The 23,502-nt window shown below is 67.5% G+C and overlaps 10 non-coding genes across 10 annotated transcripts; all 10 read left to right on the top strand.

Annotated features, from left to right (window-relative positions):
- The first annotated feature begins 1,500 nt into the window (after nucleotides 1-1,500).
- On the top strand, nucleotides 1,501-1,619 carry LOC132595878 (5S ribosomal RNA). Its single transcript, XR_009561987.1, has one exon. It is a non-coding gene; the product is annotated as a 5S ribosomal RNA (ribosomal RNA).
- A 2,697-nt stretch (nucleotides 1,620-4,316) lies between these two features.
- LOC132595877 (5S ribosomal RNA) lies at nucleotides 4,317-4,435 on the top strand. The gene has a single exon (XR_009561986.1). It is a non-coding gene; the product is annotated as a 5S ribosomal RNA (ribosomal RNA).
- A 2,696-nt stretch (nucleotides 4,436-7,131) lies between these two features.
- Nucleotides 7,132-7,250, top strand: LOC132595875 (5S ribosomal RNA). The gene has a single exon (XR_009561984.1). It is a non-coding gene; the product is annotated as a 5S ribosomal RNA (ribosomal RNA).
- A 2,697-nt stretch (nucleotides 7,251-9,947) lies between these two features.
- LOC132595874 (5S ribosomal RNA) lies at nucleotides 9,948-10,066 on the top strand. The gene has a single exon (XR_009561983.1). It is a non-coding gene; the product is annotated as a 5S ribosomal RNA (ribosomal RNA).
- A 932-nt stretch (nucleotides 10,067-10,998) lies between these two features.
- Nucleotides 10,999-11,117, top strand: LOC132595873 (5S ribosomal RNA). Its single transcript, XR_009561982.1, has one exon. It is a non-coding gene; the product is annotated as a 5S ribosomal RNA (ribosomal RNA).
- Nucleotides 11,118-13,823: 2,706 nt separating this feature from the next.
- LOC132595872 (5S ribosomal RNA) lies at nucleotides 13,824-13,942 on the top strand. Its single transcript, XR_009561981.1, has one exon. It is a non-coding gene; the product is annotated as a 5S ribosomal RNA (ribosomal RNA).
- Nucleotides 13,943-16,638: 2,696 nt separating this feature from the next.
- Nucleotides 16,639-16,757, top strand: LOC132595871 (5S ribosomal RNA). The gene has a single exon (XR_009561980.1). It is a non-coding gene; the product is annotated as a 5S ribosomal RNA (ribosomal RNA).
- A 932-nt stretch (nucleotides 16,758-17,689) lies between these two features.
- On the top strand, nucleotides 17,690-17,808 carry LOC132595869 (5S ribosomal RNA). The gene has a single exon (XR_009561978.1). It is a non-coding gene; the product is annotated as a 5S ribosomal RNA (ribosomal RNA).
- A 2,706-nt stretch (nucleotides 17,809-20,514) lies between these two features.
- Nucleotides 20,515-20,633, top strand: LOC132595868 (5S ribosomal RNA). Its single transcript, XR_009561977.1, has one exon. It is a non-coding gene; the product is annotated as a 5S ribosomal RNA (ribosomal RNA).
- A 2,706-nt stretch (nucleotides 20,634-23,339) lies between these two features.
- Nucleotides 23,340-23,458, top strand: LOC132595867 (5S ribosomal RNA). Its single transcript, XR_009561976.1, has one exon. It is a non-coding gene; the product is annotated as a 5S ribosomal RNA (ribosomal RNA).
- Nucleotides 23,459-23,502: the final 44 nt, after the last annotated feature.

Below are 23,502 nucleotides of genomic sequence, written 5' to 3'. Positions count from 1 at the left end.
GTACTTAGTGCATGGTATAGGACCAGGAGGGGCCTGCTGGCAGAACTGTGGCCACTAAACCAAAGGGACCCTCAGGCCAAGAAGGGGACACTGGCTTCTTATTGCAGGAAGCCAAGCGCAGGGACCCAGGCTGGCAGAAGGAGTGGCGCTTCCAAGCCACAGACCACCAATGTTTCCTGGACTCTGGCGCTCTTTATTCCTCTCTCCATGCCCTGCCGCCCCCTGCCCCTGCCCCCACTTGCTGCTGGTAAGTTCATTTTCCCAGTCTGGCTCCCGTGCAGAGAGGGCCTGGAGGCCGAGGTGGAAGGTAGCAGCGAGTTGGCCCGCGCTTGGCCCTCCTGCGGTTGCCGCTTCAGCACCAGACTGTCATACACCTGGTAGTTGGCATTGCCTCCCGGGTTCCGGCTGAGTGGCATGAAGGTGGGCGGGGGTGGAGGGTGCTCGGTAGCCTGGACGTCGGGCAGGAGGTGAGAGGGGCGGAGGAGCAGCGCTGAGCTGGGAGCCGGGGCCCGCTGGTCCGAGGCCTCGGCCAGTACCGTGAGGGAGGCGGAGGTGGCCACAGGGCGCCGCAAGGGCAGGATCTCAGCCCATTCGGCCGCCGGGTGCCGCACCTCGTGGGGATCGCGGGAGTAATCCAAGTGTCCCGTGGAGGGATGCAGGCTGCGGTTGGACTCGCTGTGAGCACAGCTGGGGAGGCTACGTCTGTGGGCCGGTGGGGTGTCGCGCTACCAGGCGTCGGGCCGGTAGACCCGAGGCACCAGAGCGGATGGAGGCTCAGAGCCCTCCAGACCCAGACTCCGCCATGGGCCCAGTTGCCGTCCTTTCGGCCCGCGAGCCCCTCGACCTGCACCTGGCCGCCCCCACCGGCGCCCAGCCCCGGCGCCGCCACCTGTGTGCCGGTGTGTCCCTCCACAGCTCCCTCCGACAAAAGCCCCCCCCCACCCCGCCCCTCTGGCGTGTCACCGCGGCCGGGTGCGGGAGCGGGATCGAGGGCAGGGGCCGCTTCCCCGGGCCTGCCGGCCACCAGGGGCGGGGTCCTGAGCTCGGCGGGGGGTGTGGGGGCAAGGGTGGCCTTGCCGGGGCTGAGGGGCCGTGGCGACTCAATGGTGGCTCCTGGTGGCTTCGGGCCAGCTGCTGTCGGGCAGGAGGGCCGGCCTGGGCTGCGGCCGGGCTGTGCCTAGGGCCGCGTGGGCGGGCAGGGCCGATGCCCAAGGGACCGCGGGCCCCGGGCCCTGAAGCCTCCGGGGCCACGTCCCTGTGAGCGACGTGCGGGATCTTGGGCGGGGCGCCAAGCGCCGAAGGGTTTGCTGGGTCACGGCCGCCCTGGGCTGGGAGGTGGTCGCCAAACCCTCCGCCGCCGCCCGATACCCGAGACCTCCGTTGCCCCTGCCTGGGCGGGCGAGGGGGCCCTGCCGGGGCGGGCCGGCCGCCAGGCTGGCGTTAAGGCGCCAGCGCCAGCGAAACTGGGCCTCAAGAGGCCGCCCGCGGCCCCCCGCCCCCGTCTACGGCCATACCACCCTGAACGCGCCCGATCTCGTCTGATCTCGGAAGCTAAGCAGGGTCGGGCCTGGTTAGTACTTGGATGGGAGACCGCCTGGGAATACCGGGTGCTGTAGGCTTTTTGCCTCCCGCTCCGCCCGCCTTCTCCTTTACTCGCCCGCGGCGGGGGGGCCGCCGGCTCCGCCCCCGCCGAGCCCCGCTGCAGGCAGTAGTCAAGGTGGGTTTACCTGCCCGAGCAGGAAGCTTGGGCGATGGCAGAAGTGGGAAGAAACTCTTGAGCACAGGTTCTTGGGATCCACGGAGCAGCGCATGCACATGCGATGGGTGCCTACACAGCTGGCTTGCTTGTCTGTGGGGAAAGGCGAGATGGGTCAGGGCCTGGGTTCCTGAGGGGCTGAGAATCAAGGCAGGGATAGAAGAAAGGGGACAGGCCCACATCCCCTGAACCCACGCCGGCGCCCACTCACCTTTGTGGAAAATACGATTGAAAAGTGCCCGCAAGAATCTCTTCAGATGCCTCCAGAGTTGAGGGAAGAAGGGGAGGGGGGAGGCCGGGAGCAGGGTGAGCCCTGAAATCCAACCCTTGTCCCGGTCACACCCCAGCAGCCCTCCCACCTCAGCCCCTTCAAGACCCCAGGGCTCCCCCAACCGCGCTGCACAGATCCTGCCCTGACCATAGTCACCATGTTGATCCCCACGTTGAGCAAGATGAAGCTGACCGGGATCAGAAGAATTGAGTATCCTTGCTCCTGGCATTTCCTGGGGATGGGGCCAGTGAACGGCTCGGCTCGGTAGTAGTTTCGCTCACCCATGGCCGTTGGTCCCAGGACTGCCTGGGCCCTCTGCCCTCCAGTTTTAACTGGGAGCCAGACTGGGTCATAATGGGGCAGGTGGTGAGGTCACAGTGAGGGAGGGGGATGAAAAGGAGGGCCCAGAGTGGCATTCCCTGGTAACCAGGGTCAGGTAAGCTGAGCCTGGACAGTCAAACAGGGCCCGGTGGCCGGCATACATCCCCTCGAGCGGTCATTCATTCGCTCACCGCCCGCTGACTCACTTGTTCAAATGACACATTGCGTCTCTTGGCCCCTCTTGAGACTAGGAAGACCTTGGCCTCAGAGGCCTGCTGAAGGCCTGGCTGGAGTCCAGAGCCTCAGCCTTCTTCATGCCCTTCACTGGGCCTGGAGCTGGACCTGCCCAGATGTGGAACCTCCCAGTTTGGAAGCAACTTCTTGTATGAGGCTCTCTGTGGACAGGGACAGCTGAGACACAGAGGAGGTGCCCAGAGACCAGGGGTTTGGAGTCTGCAGCTGCAGATGTACTTAGTGCATGGTATAGGACCAGGAGGGGCCTGCTGGCAGAACTGTGGCCACTAAACCAAAGGGACCCTCAGGCCAAGAAGGGGACACTGGCTTCTTATTGCAGGAAGCCAAGCGCAGGGACCCAGGCTGGCAGAAGGAGTGGCGCTTCCAAGCCACAGACCACCAATGTTTCCTGGACTCTGGCGCTCTTTATTCCTCTCTCCATGCCCTGCCGCCCCCTGCCCCTGCCCCCACTTGCTGCTGGTAAGTTCATTTTCCCAGTCTGGCTCCCGTGCAGAGAGGGCCTGGAGGCCGAGGTGGAAGGTAGCAGCGAGTTGGCCCGCGCTTGGCCCTCCTGCGGTTGCCGCTTCAGCACCAGACTGTCATACACCTGGTAGTTGGCATTGCCTCCCGGGTTCCGGCTGAGTGGCATGAAGGTGGGCGGGGGTGGAGGGTGCTCGGTAGCCTGGACGTCGGGCAGGATGTGAGAGGGGCGGAGGAGCAGCGCTGAGCTGGGAGCCGGGGCCCGCTGGTCCGAGGCCTCGGCCAGTACCGTGAGGGAGGCGGAGGTGGCCACAGGGCGCCGCAAGGGCAGGATCTCAGCCCATTCGGCCGCCGGGTGCCGCACCTCGTGGGGATCGCGGGAGTAATCCAAGTGTCCCGTGGAGGGATGCAGGCTGCGGTTGGACTCGCTGTGAGCACAGTTGGGGAGGCTACGTCTGTGGGCCGGTGGGGTGTCGCGCTACCAGGCGTCGGGCCGGTAGACCCGAGGCACCAGAGCGGATGGAGGCTCAGAGCCCTCCAGAACCAGACTCCGCCATGGGCCCAGTTGCCGTCCTTTCGGCCCGCGAGCCCCTCGACCTGCACCTGGCCGCCCCCACCGGCGCCCAGCCCCGGCGCCGCCACCTGTGTGCCGGTGTGTCCCTCCACAGCTCCCTCCGACAAAAGCCCCACCCCCACCCCGCCCCTCTGGCGTGTCACCGCGGCCGGGTGCGGGAGCGGGATCGAGGGCAGGGGCCGCTTCCCCGGGCCTGCCGGCCACCAGGGGCGGGGTCCTGAGCTCGGCGGGGGGTGTGGGGGCAAGGGTGGCCTTGCCGGGGCTGAGGGGCCGTGGCGACTCAATGGTGGCTCCCGGTGGCTTCGGGCCAGCTGCTGTCGGGCAGGAGGGCCGGCCCGGGCTGCGGCCGGGCTGCGCCTAGGGCCGCGTGGGCGGGCAGGGCCGATGCCCAAGGGACCGCGGGCCCCGGGCCCTGAAGCCTCCGGGGCCACGTCCCTGTGAGCGACGTGCGGGATCTTGGGCGGGGCGCCAAGCGCCGAAGGGTTTGCTGGGTCACGGCCGCCCTGGGCTGGGAGGTGGTCGCCAAACCCTCCGCCGCCGCCCGATACCCGAGACCTCCGTTGCCCCTGCCTGGGCGGGCGAGGGGGCCCTGCCGGGGCGGGCCGGCCGCCAGGCTGGCGTTAAGGCGCCAGCGCCAGCGAAACTGGGCCTCAAGAGGCCGCCCGCGGCCCCCCGCCCCCGTCTACGGCCATACCACCCTGAACGCGCCCGATCTCGTCTGATCTCGGAAGCTAAGCAGGGTCGGGCCTGGTTAGTACTTGGATGGGAGACCGCCTGGGAATACCGGGTGCTGTAGGCTTTTTGCCTCCCGCTCCGCCCGCCTTCTCCTTTACTCGCCCGCGGCGGGGGGGCCGCCGGCTCCGCCCCCGCCGAGCCCCGCTGCAGGCAGTAGTCAAGGTGGGTTTACCTGCCCGAGCAGGAAGCTTGGGCGATGGCAGAAGTGGGAAGAAACTCTTGAGCACAGGTTCTTGGGATCCACGGAGCAGCGCATGCACATGCGATGGGTGCCTACACAGCTGGCTTGCTTGTCTGTGGGGAAAGGCGAGATGGGTCAGGGCCTGGGTTCCTGAGGGGCTGAGAATCAAGGCAGGGATAGAAGAAAGGGGACAGGCCCACATCCCCTGAACCCACGCCGGCGCCCACTCACCTTTGTGGAAAATACGATTGAAAAGTGCCCGCAAGAATCTCTTCAGATGCCTCCAGAGTTGAGGCAAGAAGGGGAGGGGGGAGGCCGGGAGCAGGGTGAGCCCTGAAATCCAACCCTTGTCCCGGTCACACCCCAGCAGCCCTCCCACCTCAGCCCCTTCAAGACCCCAGGGCTCCCCCAACCGCGCTGCACAGATCCTGCCCTGACCATAGTCACCATGTTGATCCCCACGTTGAGCAAGATGAAGCTGACCGGGATCAGAAGAATTGAGTATCCTTGCTCCTGGCATTTCCTGGGGATGGGGCCAGTGAACGGCTCGGCTCGGTAGTAGTTTCGCTCACCCATGGCTGTTGGTCCCAGGACTGCCTGGGCCCTCTGCCCTCCAGTTTTAACTGGGAGCCAGACTGGGTCATAATGGGGCAGGTGGTGAGGTCACAGTGAGGGAGGGGGATGAAAAGGAGGGCCCAGAGTGGCATTCCCTGGTAACCAGGGTCAGGTAAGCTGAGCCTGGACAGTCAAACAGGGCCCGGTGGCCGGCATACATCCCCTCGAGCGGTCATTCATTCGCTCACCGCCCGCTGACTCACTTGTTCAAATGACACATTGCGTCTCTTGGCCCCTCTTGAGACTAGGAAGACCTTGGCCTCAGAGGCCTGCTGAAGGCCTGGCTGGAGTCCAGAGCCTCAGCCTTCTTCATGCCCTTCACTGGGCCTGGAGCTGGACCTGCCCAGATGTGGAACCTCCCAGTTTGGAAGCAACTTCTTGTATGAGGCTCTCTGTGGACAGGGACAGCTGAGACACAGAGGAGGTGCCCAGAGACCAGGGGTTTGGAGTCTGCAGCTGCAGATGTACTTAGTGCATGGTATAGGACCAGGAGGGGCCTGCTGGCAGAACTGTGGCCACTAAACCAAAGGGACCCTCAGGCCAAGAAGGGGACACTGGCTTCTTATTGCAGGAAGCCAAGCGCAGGGACCCAGGCTGGCAGAAGGAGTGGCGCTTCCAAGCCACAGACCACCAATGTTTCCTGGACTCTGGCGCTCTTTATTCCTCTCTCCATGCCCTGCCGCCCCCTGCCCCTGCCCCCACTTGCTGCTGGTAAGTTCATTTTCCCAGTCTGGCTCCCGTGCAGAGAGGGCCTGGAGGCCGAGGTGGAAGGTAGCAGCGAGTTGGCCCGCGCTTGGCCCTCCTGCGGTTGCCGCTTCAGCACCAGACTGTCATACACCTGGTAGTTGGCATTGCCTCCCGGGTTCCGGCTGAGTGGCATGAAGGTGGGCGGGGGTGGAGGGTGCTCGGTAGCCTGGACGTCGGGCAGGAGGTGAGAGGGGCGGAGGAGCAGCGCTGAGCTGGGAGCCGGGGCCCGCTGGTCCGAGGCCTCGGCCAGTACCGTGAGGGAGGCGGAGGTGGCCACAGGGCGCCGCAAGGGCAGGATCTCAGCCCATTCGGCCGCCGGGTGCCGCACCTCGTGGGGATCGCGGGAGTAATCCAAGTGTCCCGTGGAGGGATGCAGGCTGCGGTTGGACTCGCTGTGAGCACAGCTGGGGAGGCTACGTCTGTGGGCCGGTGGGGTGTCGCGCTACCAGGCGTCGGGCCGGTAGACCCGAGGCACCAGAGCGGATGGAGGCTCAGAGCCCTCCAGACCCAGACTCCGCCATGGGCCCAGTTGCCGTCCTTTCGGCCCGCGAGCCCCTCGACCTGCACCTGGCCGCCCCCACCGGCGCCCAGCCCCGGCGCCGCCACCTGTGTGCCGGTGTGTCCCTCCACAGCTCCCTCCGACAAAAGCCCCCCCCCACCCCGCCCCTCTGGCGTGTCACCGCGGCCGGGTGCGGGAGCGGGATCGAGGGCAGGGGCCGCTTCCCCGGGCCTGCCGGCCACCAGGGGCGGGGTCCTGAGCTCGGCGGGGGGTGTGGGGGCAAGGGTGGCCTTGCCGGGGCTGAGGGGCCGTGGCGACTCAATGGTGGCTCCTGGTGGCTTCGGGCCAGCTGCTGTCGGGCAGGAGGGCCGGCCTGGGCTGCGGCCGGGCTGTGCCTAGGGCCGCGTGGGCGGGCAGGGCCGATGCCCAAGGGACCGCGGGCCCCGGGCCCTGAAGCCTCCGGGGCCACGTCCCTGTGAGCGACGTGCGGGATCTTGGGCGGGGCGCCAAGCGCCGAAGGGTTTGCTGGGTCACGGCCGCCCTGGGCTGGGAGGTGGTCGCCAAACCCTCCGCCGCCGCCCGATACCCGAGACCTCCGTTGCCCCTGCCTGGGCGGGCGAGGGGGCCCTGCCGGGGCGGGCCGGCCGCCAGGCTGGCGTTAAGGCGCCAGCGCCAGCGAAACTGGGCCTCAAGAGGCCGCCCGCGGCCCCCCGCCCCCGTCTACGGCCATACCACCCTGAACGCGCCCGATCTCGTCTGATCTCGGAAGCTAAGCAGGGTCGGGCCTGGTTAGTACTTGGATGGGAGACCGCCTGGGAATACCGGGTGCTGTAGGCTTTTTGCCTCCCGCTCCGCCCGCCTTCTCCTTTACTCGCCCGCGGCGGGGGGGCCGCCGGCTCCGCCCCCGCCGAGCCCCGCTGCAGGCAGTAGTCAAGGTGGGTTTACCTGCCCGAGCAGGAAGCTTGGGCGATGGCAGAAGTGGGAAGAAACTCTTGAGCACAGGTTCTTGGGATCCACGGAGCAGCGCATGCACATGCGATGGGTGCCTACACAGCTGGCTTGCTTGTCTGTGGGGAAAGGCGAGATGGGTCAGGGCCTGGGTTCCTGAGGGGCTGAGAATCAAGGCAGGGATAGAAGAAAGGGGACAGGCCCACATCCCCTGAACCCACGCCGGCGCCCACTCACCTTTGTGGAAAATACGATTGAAAAGTGCCCGCAAGAATCTCTTCAGATGCCTCCAGAGTTGAGGGAAGAAGGGGAGGGGGGAGGCCGGGAGCAGGGTGAGCCCTGAAATCCAACCCTTGTCCCGGTCACACCCCAGCAGCCCTCCCACCTCAGCCCCTTCAAGACCCCAGGGCTCCCCCAACCGCGCTGCACAGATCCTGCCCTGACCATAGTCACCATGTTGATCCCCACGTTGAGCAAGATGAAGCTGACCGGGATCAGAAGAATTGAGTATCCTTGCTCCTGGCATTTCCTGGGGATGGGGCCAGTGAACGGCTCGGCTCGGTAGTAGTTTCGCTCACCCATGGCCGTTGGTCCCAGGACTGCCTGGGCCCTCTGCCCTCCAGTTTTAACTGGGAGCCAGACTGGGTCATAATGGGGCAGGTGGTGAGGTCACAGTGAGGGAGGGGGATGAAAAGGAGGGCCCAGAGTGGCATTCCCTGGTAACCAGGGTCAGGTAAGCTGAGCCTGGACAGTCAAACAGGGCCCGGTGGCCGGCATACATCCCCTCGAGCGGTCATTCATTCGCTCACCGCCCGCTGACTCACTTGTTCAAATGACACATTGCGTCTCTTGGCCCCTCTTGAGACTAGGAAGACCTTGGCCTCAGAGGCCTGCTGAAGGCCTGGCTGGAGTCCAGAGCCTCAGCCTTCTTCATGCCCTTCACTGGGCCTGGAGCTGGACCTGCCCAGATGTGGAACCTCCCAGTTTGGAAGCAACTTCTTGTATGAGGCTCTCTGTGGACAGGGACAGCTGAGACACAGAGGAGGTGCCCAGAGACCAGGGGTTTGGAGTCTGCAGCTGCAGATGTACTTAGTGCATGGTATAGGACCAGGAGGGGCCTGCTGGCAGAACTGTGGCCACTAAACCAAAGGGACCCTCAGGCCAAGAAGGGGACACTGGCTTCTTATTGCAGGAAGCCAAGCGCAGGGACCCAGGCTGGCAGAAGGAGTGGCGCTTCCAAGCCACAGACCACCAATGTTTCCTGGACTCTGGCGCTCTTTATTCCTCTCTCCATGCCCTGCCGCCCCCTGCCCCTGCCCCCACTTGCTGCTGGTAAGTTCATTTTCCCAGTCTGGCTCCCGTGCAGAGAGGGCCTGGAGGCCGAGGTGGAAGGTAGCAGCGAGTTGGCCCGCGCTTGGCCCTCCTGCGGTTGCCGCTTCAGCACCAGACTGTCATACACCTGGTAGTTGGCATTGCCTCCCGGGTTCCGGCTGAGTGGCATGAAGGTGGGCGGGGGTGGAGGGTGCTCGGTAGCCTGGACGTCGGGCAGGATGTGAGAGGGGCGGAGGAGCAGCGCTGAGCTGGGAGCCGGGGCCCGCTGGTCCGAGGCCTCGGCCAGTACCGTGAGGGAGGCGGAGGTGGCCACAGGGCGCCGCAAGGGCAGGATCTCAGCCCATTCGGCCGCCGGGTGCCGCACCTCGTGGGGATCGCGGGAGTAATCCAAGTGTCCCGTGGAGGGATGCAGGCTGCGGTTGGACTCGCTGTGAGCACAGTTGGGGAGGCTACGTCTGTGGGCCGGTGGGGTGTCGCGCTACCAGGCGTCGGGCCGGTAGACCCGAGGCACCAGAGCGGATGGAGGCTCAGAGCCCTCCAGAACCAGACTCCGCCATGGGCCCAGTTGCCGTCCTTTCGGCCCGCGAGCCCCTCGACCTGCACCTGGCCGCCCCCACCGGCGCCCAGCCCCGGCGCCGCCACCTGTGTGCCGGTGTGTCCCTCCACAGCTCCCTCCGACAAAAGCCCCACCCCCACCCCGCCCCTCTGGCGTGTCACCGCGGCCGGGTGCGGGAGCGGGATCGAGGGCAGGGGCCGCTTCCCCGGGCCTGCCGGCCACCAGGGGCGGGGTCCTGAGCTCGGCGGGGGGTGTGGGGGCAAGGGTGGCCTTGCCGGGGCTGAGGGGCCGTGGCGACTCAATGGTGGCTCCCGGTGGCTTCGGGCCAGCTGCTGTCGGGCAGGAGGGCCGGCCCGGGCTGCGGCCGGGCTGCGCCTAGGGCCGCGTGGGCGGGCAGGGCCGATGCCCAAGGGACCGCGGGCCCCGGGCCCTGAAGCCTCCGGGGCCACGTCCCTGTGAGCGACGTGCGGGATCTTGGGCGGGGCGCCAAGCGCCGAAGGGTTTGCTGGGTCACGGCCGCCCTGGGCTGGGAGGTGGTCGCCAAACCCTCCGCCGCCGCCCGATACCCGAGACCTCCGTTGCCCCTGCCTGGGCGGGCGAGGGGGCCCTGCCGGGGCGGGCCGGCCGCCAGGCTGGCGTTAAGGCGCCAGCGCCAGCGAAACTGGGCCTCAAGAGGCCGCCCGCGGCCCCCCGCCCCCGTCTACGGCCATACCACCCTGAACGCGCCCGATCTCGTCTGATCTCGGAAGCTAAGCAGGGTCGGGCCTGGTTAGTACTTGGATGGGAGACCGCCTGGGAATACCGGGTGCTGTAGGCTTTTTGCCTCCCGCTCCGCCCGCCTTCTCCTTTACTCGCCCGCGGCGGGGGCCGCCGGCTCCGCCCCCGCCGGGCCCCGCTGCAGGCCCCACCTCCTCAGGCCCCTCCCACCACGGCGCGCGCCGGCGGGGTCGCTCCCCGCCGGCCCGGCCGGCCAGGCGGCCAGAAGGCGGCCCTGGAAGGCAGGCGCACCCCAGACGCTCCCGGGGTGGCTGGCCCGGACCCAGACTCCGCCGCGGGCCCAGTTGCCGTCCTTTCGGCCCGCGAGCCCCTCGACCTGCACCTGGCCGCCCCCACCGGCGCCCAGCCCCGGCGCCGCCACCTGTGTGCCGGTGTGTCCCTCCACAGCTCCCTCCGACAAAAGCCCCCCCCCACCCCGCCCCTCTGGCGTGTCACCGCGGCCGGGTGCGGGAGCGGGATCGAGGGCAGGGGCCGCTTCCCCGGGCCTGCCGGCCACCAGGGGCGGGGTCCTGAGCTCGGCGGGGGGTGTGGGGGCAAGGGTGGCCTTGCCGGGGCTGAGGGGCCGTGGCGACTCATTGTTGGCTCCCGGTGGCTTCGGGCCAGCTGCTGTCGGGCAGGAGGGCCGGCCCGGGCTGCGGCCGGGCTGCGCCTAGGGCCGCGTGGGCGGGCAGGGCCGATGCCCAAGGGACCGCGGGCCCCGGGCCCTGAAGCCTCCGGGGCCACGTCCCTGTGAGCGACGTGCGGGATCTTGGGCGGGGCGCCAAGCGCCGAAGGGTTTGCTGGGTCACGGCCGCCCTGGGCTGGGAGGTGGTCGCCAAACCCTCCGCCGCCGCCCGATACCCGAGACCTCCGTTGCCCCTGCCTGGGCGGGCGAGGGGGCCCTGCCGGGGCGGGCCGGCCGCCAGGCTGGCGTTAAGGCGCCAGCGCCAGCGAAACTGGGCCTCAAGAGGCCGCCCGCGGCCCCCCGCCCCCGTCTACGGCCATACCACCCTGAACGCGCCCGATCTCGTCTGATCTCGGAAGCTAAGCAGGGTCGGGCCTGGTTAGTACTTGGATGGGAGACCGCCTGGGAATACCGGGTGCTGTAGGCTTTTTGCCTCCCGCTCCGCCCGCCTTCTCCTTTACTCGCCCGCGGCGGGGGGGCCGCCGGCTCCGCCCCCGCCGAGCCCCGCTGCAGGCAGTAGTCAAGGTGGGTTTACCTGCCCGAGCAGGAAGCTTGGGCGATGGCAGAAGTGGGAAGAAACTCTTGAGCACAGGTTCTTGGGATCCACGGAGCAGCGCATGCACATGCGATGGGTGCCTACACAGCTGGCTTGCTTGTCTGTGGGGAAAGGCGAGATGGGTCAGGGCCTGGGTTCCTGAGGGGCTGAGAATCAAGGCAGGGATAGAAGAAAGGGGACAGGCCCACATCCCCTGAACCCACGCCGGCGCCCACTCACCTTTGTGGAAAATACGATTGAAAAGTGCCCGCAAGAATCTCTTCAGATGCCTCCAGAGTTGAGGCAAGAATGGGAGGGGGGAGGCCGGGAGCAGGGTGAGCCCTGAAATCCAACCCTTGTCCCGGTCACACCCCAGCAGCCCTCCCACCTCAGCCCCTTCAAGACCCCAGGGCTCCCCCAACCGCGCTGCACAGATCCTGCCCTGACCATAGTCACCATGTTGATCCCCACGTTGAGCAAGATGAAGCTGACCGGGATCAGAAGAATTGAGTATCCTTGCTCCTGGCATTTCCTGGGGATGGGGCCAGTGAACGGCTCGGCTCGGTAGTAGTTTCGCTCACCCATGGCCGTTGGTCCCAGGACTGCCTGGGCCCTCTGCCCTCCAGTTTTAACTGGGAGCCAGACTGGGTCATAATGGGGCAGGTGGTGAGGTCACAGTGAGGGAGGGGGATGAAAAGGAGGGCCCAGAGTGGCATTCCCTGGTAACCAGGGTCAGGTAAGCTGAGCCTGGACAGTCAAACAGGGCCCGGTGGCCGGCATACATCCCCTCGAGCGGTCATTCATTCGCTCACCGCCCGCTGACTCACTTGTTCAAATGACACATTGCGTCTCTTGGCCCCTCTTGAGACTAGGAAGACCTTGGCCTCAGAGGCCTGCTGAAGGCCTGGCTGGAGTCCAGAGCCTCAGCCTTCTTCATGCCCTTCACTGGGCCTGGAGCTGGACCTGCCCAGATGTGGAACCTCCCAGTTTGGAAGCAACTTCTTGTATGAGGCTCTCTGTGGACAGGGACAGCTGAGACACAGAGGAGGTGCCCAGAGACCAGGGGTTTGGAGTCTGCAGCTGCAGATGTACTTAGTGCATGGTATAGGACCAGGAGGGGCCTGCTGGCAGAACTGTGGCCACTAAACCAAAGGGACCCTCAGGCCAAGAAGGGGACACTGGCTTCTTATTGCAGGAAGCCAAGCGCAGGGACCCAGGCTGGCAGAAGGAGTGGCGCTTCCAAGCCACAGACCACCAATGTTTCCTGGACTCTGGCGCTCTTTATTCCTCTCTCCATGCCCTGCCGCCCCCTGCCCCTGCCCCCATTTGCTGCTGGTAAGTTCACTTTCCCAGTCTGGCTCCCGTGCAGAGAGGGCCTGGAGGCCGAGGTGGAAGGTAGCAGCGAGTTGGCCCGCGCTTGGCCCTCCTGCGGTTGCCGCTTCAGCACCAGACTGTCATACACCTGGTAGTTGGCATTGCCTCCCGGGTTCCGGCTGAGTGGCATGAAGGTGGGCGGGGGTGGAGGGTGCTCGGTAGCCTGGACGTCGGGCAGGAGGTGAGAGGGGCGGAGGAGCAGCGCTGAGCTGGGAGCCGGGGCCCGCTGGTCCAAGGCCTCGGCCAGTACCGTGAGGGAGGCGGAGGTGGCCACAGGGCGCCGCAAGGGCAGGATCTCAGCCCATTCGGCCGCCGGGTGCCGCACCTCGTGGGGATCGCGGGAGTAATCCAAGTGTCCCGTGGAGGGATGCAGGCTGCGGTTGGACTCGCTGTGAGCACAGCTGGGGAGGCTACGTCTGTGGGCCGGTGGGGTGTCGCGCTACCAGGCGTCGGGCCGGTAGACCCGAGGCAACAGAGCGGATGGAGGCTCAGAGCCCTCCAGACCCAGACTCCGCCATGGGCCCAGTTGCCGTCCTTTCGGCCCGCGAGCCCCTCGACCTGCACCTGGCCGCCCCCACCGGCGCCCAGCCCCGGCGCCGCCACCTGTGTGCCGGTATGTCCCTCCACAGCTCCCTCCGTCAAAAGCCCCCCCCCACCCCGCCCCTCTGGCGTGTCACCGCGGCCGGGTGCGGGAGCGGGATCGAGGGCAGGGGCCGCTTCCCCGGGCCTGCCGGCCACCAGGGGCGGGGTCCTGAGCTCGGCGGGGGGTGTGGGGGCAAGGGTGGCCTTGCCGGGGCTGAGGGGCCGTGGCGACTCAATGGTGGCTCCCGGTGGCTTCGGGCCAGCTGCTGTCGGGCAGGAGGGCCGGCCCGGGCTGCGGCCGGGCTGCGCCTAGGGCCGCGTGGGCGGGCAGGGCCGATGCCCAAGGGACCGCGGGCCCCGGGCCCTGAAGCCTCCGGGGCCACGTCCCTGTGAGCGACGTGCGGGATCTTGGGCGGGGCGCCAAGCGCCGAAGGGTTTGCTGGGTCACGGCCGCCCTGGGCTGGGAGGTGGTCGCCAAACCCTCCGCCGCCGCCCGATACCCGAGACCTCCGTTGCCCCTGCCTGGGCGGGCGAGGGGGCCCTGCCGGGGCGGGCCGGCCGCCAGGCTGGCGTTAAGGCGCCAGCGCCAGCGAAACTGGGCCTCAAGAGGCCGCCCGCGGCCGCCCGCGGCCCCCCGCCCCCGTCTACGGCCATACCACCCTGAACGCGCCCGATCTCGTCTGATCTCGGAAGCTAAGCAGGGTCGGGCCTGGTTAGTACTTGGATGGGAGACCGCCTGGGAATACCGGGTGCTGTAGGCTTTTTGCCTCCCGCTCCGCCCGCCTTCTCCTTTACTCGCCCGCGGCGGGGGGGCCGCCGGCTCCGCCCCCGCCGAGCCCCGCTGCAGGCAGTAGTCAAGGTGGGTTTACCTGCCCGAGCAGGAAGCTTGGGCGATGGCAGAAGTGGGAAGAAACTCTTGAGCACAGGTTCTTGGGATCCACGGAGCAGCGCATGCACATGCGATGGGTGCCTACACAGCTGGCTTGCTTGTCTGTGGGGAAAGGCGAGATGGGTCAGGGCCTGGGTTCCTGAGGGGCTGAGAATCAAAGCAGGGATAGAAGAAAGGGGACAGGCCCACATCCCCTGAACCCACGCCGGCGCCCACTCACCTTTGTGGAAAATACGATTGAAAAGTGCCCGCAAGAATCTCTTCAGATGCCTCCAGAGTTGAGGCAAGAAGGGGAGGGGGGAGGCCGGGAGCAGGGTGAGCCCTGAAATCCAACCCTTGTCCCGGTCACACCCCAGCAGCCCTCCCACCTCAGCCCCTTCAAGACCCCAGGGCTCCCCCAACCGCGCTGCACAGATCCTGCCCTGACCATAGTCACCATGTTGATCCCCACGTTGAGCAAGATGAAGCTGACCGGGATCAGAAGAATTGAGTATCCTTGCTCCTGGCATTTCCTGGGGATGGGGCCAGTGAACGGCTCGGCTCGGTAGTAGTTTCGCTCACCCATGGCCGTTGGTCCCAGGACTGCCTGGGCCCTCTGCCCTCCAGTTTTAACTGGGAGCCAGACTGGGTCATAATGGGGCAGGTGGTGAGGTCACAGTGAGGGAGGGGGATGAAAAGGAGGGCCCAGAGTGGCATTCCCTGGTAACCAGGGTCAGGTAAGCTGAGCCTGGACAGTCAAACAGGGCCCGGTGGCCGGCATACATCCCCTCGAGCGGTCATTCATTCGCTCACCGCCCGCTGACTCACTTGTTCAAATGACACATTGCGTCTCTTGGCCCCTCTTGAGACTAGGAAGACCTTGGCCTCAGAGGCCTGCTGAAGGCCTGGCTGGAGTCCAGAGCCTCAGCCTTCTTCATGCCCTTCACTGGGCCTGGAGCTGGACCTGCCCAGATGTGGAACCTCCCAGTTTGGAAGCAACTTCTTGTATGAGGCTCTCTGTGGACAGGGACAGCTGAGACACAGAGGAGGTGCCCAGAGACCAGGGGTTTGGAGTCTGCAGCTGCAGATGTACTTAGTGCATGGTATAGGACCAGGAGGGGCCTGCTGGCAGAACTGTGGCCACTAAACCAAAGGGACCCTCAGGCCAAGAAGGGGACACTGGCTTCTTATTGCAGGAAGCCAAGCGCAGGGACCCAGGCTGGCAGAAGGAGTGGTGCTTCCAAGCCACAGACCACCAATGTTTCCTGGACTCTGGCGCTCTTTATTCCTCTCTCCATGCCCTGCCGCCCCCTGCCCCTGCCCCCATTTGCTGCTGGTAAGTTCACTTTCCCAGTCTGGCTCCCGTGCAGAGAGGGCCTGGAGGCCGAGGTGGAAGGTAGCAGCGAGTTGGCCCGCGCTTGGCCCTCCTGCGGTTGCCGCTTCAGCACCAGACTGTCATACACCTGGTAGTTGGCATTGCCTCCCGGGTTCCGGCTGAGTGGCATGAAGGTGGGCGGGGGTGGAGGGTGCTCGGTAGCCTGGACGTCGGGCAGGAGGTGAGAGGGGCGGAGGAGCAGCGCTGAGCTGGGAGCCGGGGCCCGCTGGTCCAAGGCCTCGGCCAGTACCGTGAGGGAGGCGGAGGTGGCCACAGGGCGCCGCAAGGGCAGGATCTCAGCCCATTCGGCCGCCGGGTGCCGCACCTCGTGGGGATCGCGGGAGTAATCCAAGTGTCCCGTGGAGGGATGCAGGCTGCGGTTGGACTCGCTGTGAGCACAGCTGGGGAGGCTACGTCTGTGGGCCGGTGGGGTGTCGCGCTACCAGGCGTCGGGCCGGTAGACCCGAGGCAACAGAGCGGATGGAGGCTCAGAGCCCTCCAGACCCAGACTCCGCCATGGGCCCAGTTGCCGTCCTTTCGGCCCGCGAGCCCCTCGACCTGCACCTGGCCGCCCCCACCGGCGCCCAGCCCCGGCGCCGCCACCTGTGTGCCGGTATGTCCCTCCACAGCTCCCTCCGTCAAAAGCCCCCCCCCACCCCGCCCCTCTGGCGTGTCACCGCGGCCGGGTGCGGGAGCGGGATCGAGGGCAGGGGCCGCTTCCCCGGGCCTGCCGGCCACCAGGGGCGGGGTCCTGAGCTCGGCGGGGGGTGTGGGGGCAAGGGTGGCCTTGCCGGGGCTGAGGGGCCGTGGCGACTCAATGGTGGCTCCCGGTGGCTTCGGGCCAGCTGCTGTCGGGCAGGAGGGCCGGCCCGGGCTGCGGCCGGGCTGCGCCTAGGGCCGCGTGGGCGGGCAGGGCCGATGCCCAAGGGACCGCGGGCCCCGGGCCCTGAAGCCTCCGGGGCCACGTCCCTGTGAGCGACGTGCGGGATCTTGGGCGGGGCGCCAAGCGCCGAAGGGTTTGCTGGGTCACGGCCGCCCTGGGCTGGGAGGTGGTCGCCAAACCCTCCGCCGCCGCCCGATACCCGAGACCTCCGTTGCCCCTGCCTGGGCGGGCGAGGGGGCCCTGCCGGGGCGGGCCGGCCGCCAGGCTGGCGTTAAGGCGCCAGCGCCAGCGAAACTGGGCCTCAAGAGGCCGCCCGCGGCCCCCCGCCCCCGTCTACGGCCATACCACCCTGAACGCGCCCGATCTCGTCTGATCTCGGAAGCTAAGCAGGGTCGGGCCTGGTTAGTACTTGGATGGGAGACCGCCTGGGAATACCGGGTGCTGTAGGCTTTTTGCCTCCCGCTCCGCCCGCCTTCTCCTTTACTCGCCCGCGGCGGGGGCCGCCGGCTCCGCCCCCGCCGGGCCCCGCTGCAGGCCCCACCTCCTCAGGCCCCTCCCACCACGGCGCGCGCCGGCGGGGTCGCTCCCCGCCGGCCCGGCCGGCCAGGCGGCCAGAAGGCGGCCCTGGAAGGCAGGCGCACCCCAGACGCTCCCGGGGTGGCTGGCCCGGACCCAGACTCCGCCGCGGGCCCAGTTGCCGTCCTTTCGGCCCGCGAGCCCCTCGACCTGCACCTGGCCGCCCCCACCGGCGCCCAGCCCCGGCGCCGCCACCTGTGTGCCGGTGTGTCCCTCCACAGCTCCCTCCGACAAAAGCCCCCCCCCACCCCGCCCCTCTGGCGTGTCACCGCGGCCGGGTGCGGGAGCGGGATCGAGGGCAGGGGCCGCTTCCCCGGGCCTGCCGGCCACCAGGGGCGGGGTCCTGAGCTCGGCGGGGGGTGTGGGGGCAAGGGTGGCCTTGCCGGGGCTGAGGGGCCGTGGCGACTCATTGTTGGCTCCCGGTGGCTTCGGGCCAGCTGCTGTCGGGCAGGAGGGCCGGCCCGGGCTGCGGCCGGGCTGCGCCTAGGGCCGCGTGGGCGGGCAGGGCCGATGCCCAAGGGACCGCGGGCCCCGGGCCCTGAAGCCTCCGGGGCCACGTCCCTGTGAGCGACGTGCGGGATCTTGGGCGGGGCGCCAAGCGCCGAAGGGTTTGCTGGGTCACGGCCGCCCTGGGCTGGGAGGTGGTCGCCAAACCCTCCGCCGCCGCCCGATACCCGAGACCTCCGTTGCCCCTGCCTGGGCGGGCGAGGGGGCCCTGCCGGGGCGGGCCGGCCGCCAGGCTGGCGTTAAGGCGCCAGCGCCAGCGAAACTGGGCCTCAAGAGGCCGCCCGCGGCCCCCCGCCCCCGTCTACGGCCATACCACCCTGAACGCGCCCGATCTCGTCTGATCTCGGAAGCTAAGCAGGGTCGGGCCTGGTTAGTACTTGGATGGGAGACCGCCTGGGAATACCGGGTGCTGTAGGCTTTTTGCCTCCCGCTCCGCCCGCCTTCTCCTTTACTCGCCCGCGGCGGGGGGGCCGCCGGCTCCGCCCCCGCCGAGCCCCGCTGCAGGCAGTAGTCAAGGTGGGTTTACCTGCCCGAGCAGGAAGCTTGGGCGATGGCAGAAGTGGGAAGAAACTCTTGAGCACAGGTTCTTGGGATCCACGGAGCAGCGCATGCACATGCGATGGGTGCCTACACAGCTGGCTTGCTTGTCTGTGGGGAAAGGCGAGATGGGTCAGGGCCTGGGTTCCTGAGGGGCTGAGAATCAAGGCAGGGATAGAAGAAAGGGGACAGGCCCACATCCCCTGAACCCACGCCGGCGCCCACTCACCTTTGTGGAAAATACGATTGAAAAGTGCCCGCAAGAATCTCTTCAGATGCCTCCAGAGTTGAGGCAAGAATGGGAGGGGGGAGGCCGGGAGCAGGGTGAGCCCTGAAATCCAACCCTTGTCCCGGTCACACCCCAGCAGCCCTCCCACCTCAGCCCCTTCAAGACCCCAGGGCTCCCCCAACCGCGCTGCACAGATCCTGCCCTGACCATAGTCACCATGTTGATCCCCACGTTGAGCAAGATGAAGCTGACCGGGATCAGAAGAATTGAGTATCCTTGCTCCTGGCATTTCCTGGGGATGGGGCCAGTGAACGGCTCGGCTCGGTAGTAGTTTCGCTCACCCATGGCCGTTGGTCCCAGGACTGCCTGGGCCCTCTGCCCTCCAGTTTTAACTGGGAGCCAGACTGGGTCATAATGGGGCAGGTGGTGAGGTCACAGTGAGGGAGGGGGATGAAAAGGAGGGCCCAGAGTGGCATTCCCTGGTAACCAGGGTCAGGTAAGCTGAGCCTGGACAGTCAAACAGGGCCCGGTGGCCGGCATACATCCCCTCGAGCGGTCATTCATTCGCTCACCGCCCGCTGACTCACTTGTTCAAATGACACATTGCGTCTCTTGGCCCCTCTTGAGACTAGGAAGACCTTGGCCTCAGAGGCCTGCTGAAGGCCTGGCTGGAGTCCAGAGCCTCAGCCTTCTTCATGCCCTTCACTGGGCCTGGAGCTGGACCTGCCCAGATGTGGAACCTCCCAGTTTGGAAGCAACTTCTTGTATGAGGCTCTCTGTGGACAGGGACAGCTGAGACACAGAGGAGGTGCCCAGAGACCAGGGGTTTGGAGTCTGCAGCTGCAGATGTACTTAGTGCATGGTATAGGACCAGGAGGGGCCTGCTGGCAGAACTGTGGCCACTAAACCAAAGGGACCCTCAGGCCAAGAAGGGGACACTGGCTTCTTATTGCAGGAAGCCAAGCGCAGGGACCCAGGCTGGCAGAAGGAGTGGCGCTTCCAAGCCACAGACCACCAATGTTTCCTGGACTCTGGCGCTCTTTATTCCTCTCTCCATGCCCTGCCGCCCCCTGCCCCTGCCCCCATTTGCTGCTGGTAAGTTCACTTTCCCAGTCTGGCTCCCGTGCAGAGAGGGCCTGGAGGCCGAGGTGGAAGGTAGCAGCGAGTTGGCCCGCGCTTGGCCCTCCTGCGGTTGCCGCTTCAGCACCAGACTGTCATACACCTGGTAGTTGGCATTGCCTCCCGGGTTCCGGCTGAGTGGCATGAAGGTGGGCGGGGGTGGAGGGTGCTCGGTAGCCTGGACGTCGGGCAGGAGGTGAGAGGGGCGGAGGAGCAGCGCTGAGCTGGGAGCCGGGGCCCGCTGGTCCAAGGCCTCGGCCAGTACCGTGAGGGAGGCGGAGGTGGCCACAGGGCGCCGCAAGGGCAGGATCTCAGCCCATTCGGCCGCCGGGTGCCGCACCTCGTGGGGATCGCGGGAGTAATCCAAGTGTCCCGTGGAGGGATGCAGGCTGCGGTTGGACTCGCTGTGAGCACAGCTGGGGAGGCTACGTCTGTGGGCCGGTGGGGTGTCGCGCTACCAGGCGTCGGGCCGGTAGACCCGAGGCAACAGAGCGGATGGAGGCTCAGAGCCCTCCAGACCCAGACTCCGCCATGGGCCCAGTTGCCGTCCTTTCGGCCCGCGAGCCCCTCGACCTGCACCTGGCCGCCCCCACCGGCGCCCAGCCCCGGCGCCGCCACCTGTGTGCCGGTATGTCCCTCCACAGCTCCCTCCGTCAAAAGCCCCCCCCCACCCCGCCCCTCTGGCGTGTCACCGCGGCCGGGTGCGGGAGCGGGATCGAGGGCAGGGGCCGCTTCCCCGGGCCTGCCGGCCACCAGGGGCGGGGTCCTGAGCTCGGCGGGGGGTGTGGGGGCAAGGGTGGCCTTGCCGGGGCTGAGGGGCCGTGGCGACTCAATGGTGGCTCCCGGTGGCTTCGGGCCAGCTGCTGTCGGGCAGGAGGGCCGGCCCGGGCTGCGGCCGGGCTGCGCCTAGGGCCGCGTGGGCGGGCAGGGCCGATGCCCAAGGGACCGCGGGCCCCGGGCCCTGAAGCCTCCGGGGCCACGTCCCTGTGAGCGACGTGCGGGATCTTGGGCGGGGCGCCAAGCGCCGAAGGGTTTGCTGGGTCACGGCCGCCCTGGGCTGGGAGGTGGTCGCCAAACCCTCCGCCGCCGCCCGATACCCGAGACCTCCGTTGCCCCTGCCTGGGCGGGCGAGGGGGCCCTGCCGGGGCGGGCCGGCCGCCAGGCTGGCGTTAAGGCGCCAGCGCCAGCGAAACTGGGCCTCAAGAGGCCGCCCGCGGCCGCCCGCGGCCCCCCGCCCCCGTCTACGGCCATACCACCCTGAACGCGCCCGATCTCGTCTGATCTCGGAAGCTAAGCAGGGTCGGGCCTGGTTAGTACTTGGATGGGAGACCGCCTGGGAATACCGGGTGCTGTAGGCTTTTTGCCTCCCGCTCCGCCCGCCTTCTCCTTTACTCGCCCGCGGCGGGGGGGCCGCCGGCTCCGCCCCCGCCGAGCCCCGCTGCAGGCAGTAGTCAAGGTGGGTTTACCTGCCCGAGCAGGAAGCTTGGGCGATGGCAGAAGTGGGAAGAAACTCTTGAGCACAGGTTCTTGGGATCCACGGAGCAGCGCATGCACATGCGATGGGTGCCTACACAGCTGGCTTGCTTGTCTGTGGGGAAAGGCGAGATGGGTCAGGGCCTGGGTTCCTGAGGGGCTGAGAATCAAAGCAGGGATAGAAGAAAGGGGACAGGCCCACATCCCCTGAACCCACGCCGGCGCCCACTCACCTTTGTGGAAAATACGATTGAAAAGTGCCCGCAAGAATCTCTTCAGATGCCTCCAGAGTTGAGGCAAGAAGGGGAGGGGGGAGGCCGGGAGCAGGGTGAGCCCTGAAATCCAACCCTTGTCCCGGTCACACCCCAGCAGCCCTCCCACCTCAGCCCCTTCAAGACCCCAGGGCTCCCCCAACCGCGCTGCACAGATCCTGCCCTGACCATAGTCACCATGTTGATCCCCACGTTGAGCAAGATGAAGCTGACCGGGATCAGAAGAATTGAGTATCCTTGCTCCTGGCATTTCCTGGGGATGGGGCCAGTGAACGGCTCGGCTCGGTAGTAGTTTCGCTCACCCATGGCCGTTGGTCCCAGGACTGCCTGGGCCCTCTGCCCTCCAGTTTTAACTGGGAGCCAGACTGGGTCATAATGGGGCAGGTGGTGAGGTCACAGTGAGGGAGGGGGATGAAAAGGAGGGCCCAGAGTGGCATTCCCTGGTAACCAGGGTCAGGTAAGCTGAGCCTGGACAGTCAAACAGGGCCCGGTGGCCGGCATACATCCCCTCGAGCGGTCATTCATTCGCTCACCGCCCGCTGACTCACTTGTTCAAATGACACATTGCGTCTCTTGGCCCCTCTTGAGACTAGGAAGACCTTGGCCTCAGAGGCCTGCTGAAGGCCTGGCTGGAGTCCAGAGCCTCAGCCTTCTTCATGCCCTTCACTGGGCCTGGAGCTGGACCTGCCCAGATGTGGAACCTCCCAGTTTGGAAGCAACTTCTTGTATGAGGCTCTCTGTGGACAGGGACAGCTGAGACACAGAGGAGGTGCCCAGAGACCAGGGGTTTGGAGTCTGCAGCTGCAGATGTACTTAGTGCATGGTATAGGACCAGGAGGGGCCTGCTGGCAGAACTGTGGCCACTAAACCAAAGGGACCCTCAGGCCAAGAAGGGGACACTGGCTTCTTATTGCAGGAAGCCAAGCGCAGGGACCCAGGCTGGCAGAAGGAGTGGTGCTTCCAAGCCACAGACCACCAATGTTTCCTGGACTCTGGCGCTCTTTATTCCTCTCTCCATGCCCTGCCGCCCCCTGCCCCTGCCCCCATTTGCTGCTGGTAAGTTCACTTTCCCAGTCTGGCTCCCGTGCAGAGAGGGCCTGGAGGCCGAGGTGGAAGGTAGCAGCGAGTTGGCCCGCGCTTGGCCCTCCTGCGGTTGCCGCTTCAGCACCAGACTGTCATACACCTGGTAGTTGGCATTGCCTCCCGGGTTCCGGCTGAGTGGCATGAAGGTGGGCGGGGGTGGAGGGTGCTCGGTAGCCTGGACGTCGGGCAGGAGGTGAGAGGGGCGGAGGAGCAGCGCTGAGCTGGGAGCCGGGGCCCGCTGGTCCAAGGCCTCGGCCAGTACCGTGAGGGAGGCGGAGGTGGCCACAGGGCGCCGCAAGGGCAGGATCTCAGCCCATTCGGCCGCCGGGTGCCGCACCTCGTGGGGATCGCGGGAGTAATCCAAGTGTCCCGTGGAGGGATGCAGGCTGCGGTTGGACTCGCTGTGAGCACAGCTGGGGAGGCTACGTCTGTGGGCCGGTGGGGTGTCGCGCTACCAGGCGTCGGGCCGGTAGACCCGAGGCAACAGAGCGGATGGAGGCTCAGAGCCCTCCAGACCCAGACTCCGCCATGGGCCCAGTTGCCGTCCTTTCGGCCCGCGAGCCCCTCGACCTGCACCTGGCCGCCCCCACCGGCGCCCAGCCCCGGCGCCGCCACCTGTGTGCCGGTATGTCCCTCCACAGCTCCCTCCGTCAAAAGCCCCCCCCCACCCCGCCCCTCTGGCGTGTCACCGCGGCCGGGTGCGGGAGCGGGATCGAGGGCAGGGGCCGCTTCCCCGGGCCTGCCGGCCACCAGGGGCGGGGTCCTGAGCTCGGCGGGGGGTGTGGGGGCAAGGGTGGCCTTGCCGGGGCTGAGGGGCCGTGGCGACTCAATGGTGGCTCCCGGTGGCTTCGGGCCAGCTGCTGTCGGGCAGGAGGGCCGGCCCGGGCTGCGGCCGGGCTGCGCCTAGGGCCGCGTGGGCGGGCAGGGCCGATGCCCAAGGGACCGCGGGCCCCGGGCCCTGAAGCCTCCGGGGCCACGTCCCTGTGAGCGACGTGCGGGATCTTGGGCGGGGCGCCAAGCGCCGAAGGGTTTGCTGGGTCACGGCCGCCCTGGGCTGGGAGGTGGTCGCCAAACCCTCCGCCGCCGCCCGATACCCGAGACCTCCGTTGCCCCTGCCTGGGCGGGCGAGGGGGCCCTGCCGGGGCGGGCCGGCCGCCAGGCTGGCGTTAAGGCGCCAGCGCCAGCGAAACTGGGCCTCAAGAGGCCGCCCGCGGCCGCCCGCGGCCCCCCGCCCCCGTCTACGGCCATACCACCCTGAACGCGCCCGATCTCGTCTGATCTCGGAAGCTAAGCAGGGTCGGGCCTGGTTAGTACTTGGATGGGAGACCGCCTGGGAATACCGGGTGCTGTAGGCTTTTTGCCTCCCGCTCCGCCCGCCTTCTCCTTTACTCGCCCGCGG

This window comes from Globicephala melas, unplaced genomic scaffold (assembly GCF_963455315.2).
Source record: "Globicephala melas unplaced genomic scaffold, mGloMel1.2 SCAFFOLD_362, whole genome shotgun sequence".
NCBI lineage: Eukaryota > Metazoa > Chordata > Mammalia > Artiodactyla > Delphinidae > Globicephala > Globicephala melas.
The sequence above is the reverse complement of the archived record's forward strand: the minus strand, read 5'-3'. Positions and strand labels throughout refer to the sequence as shown.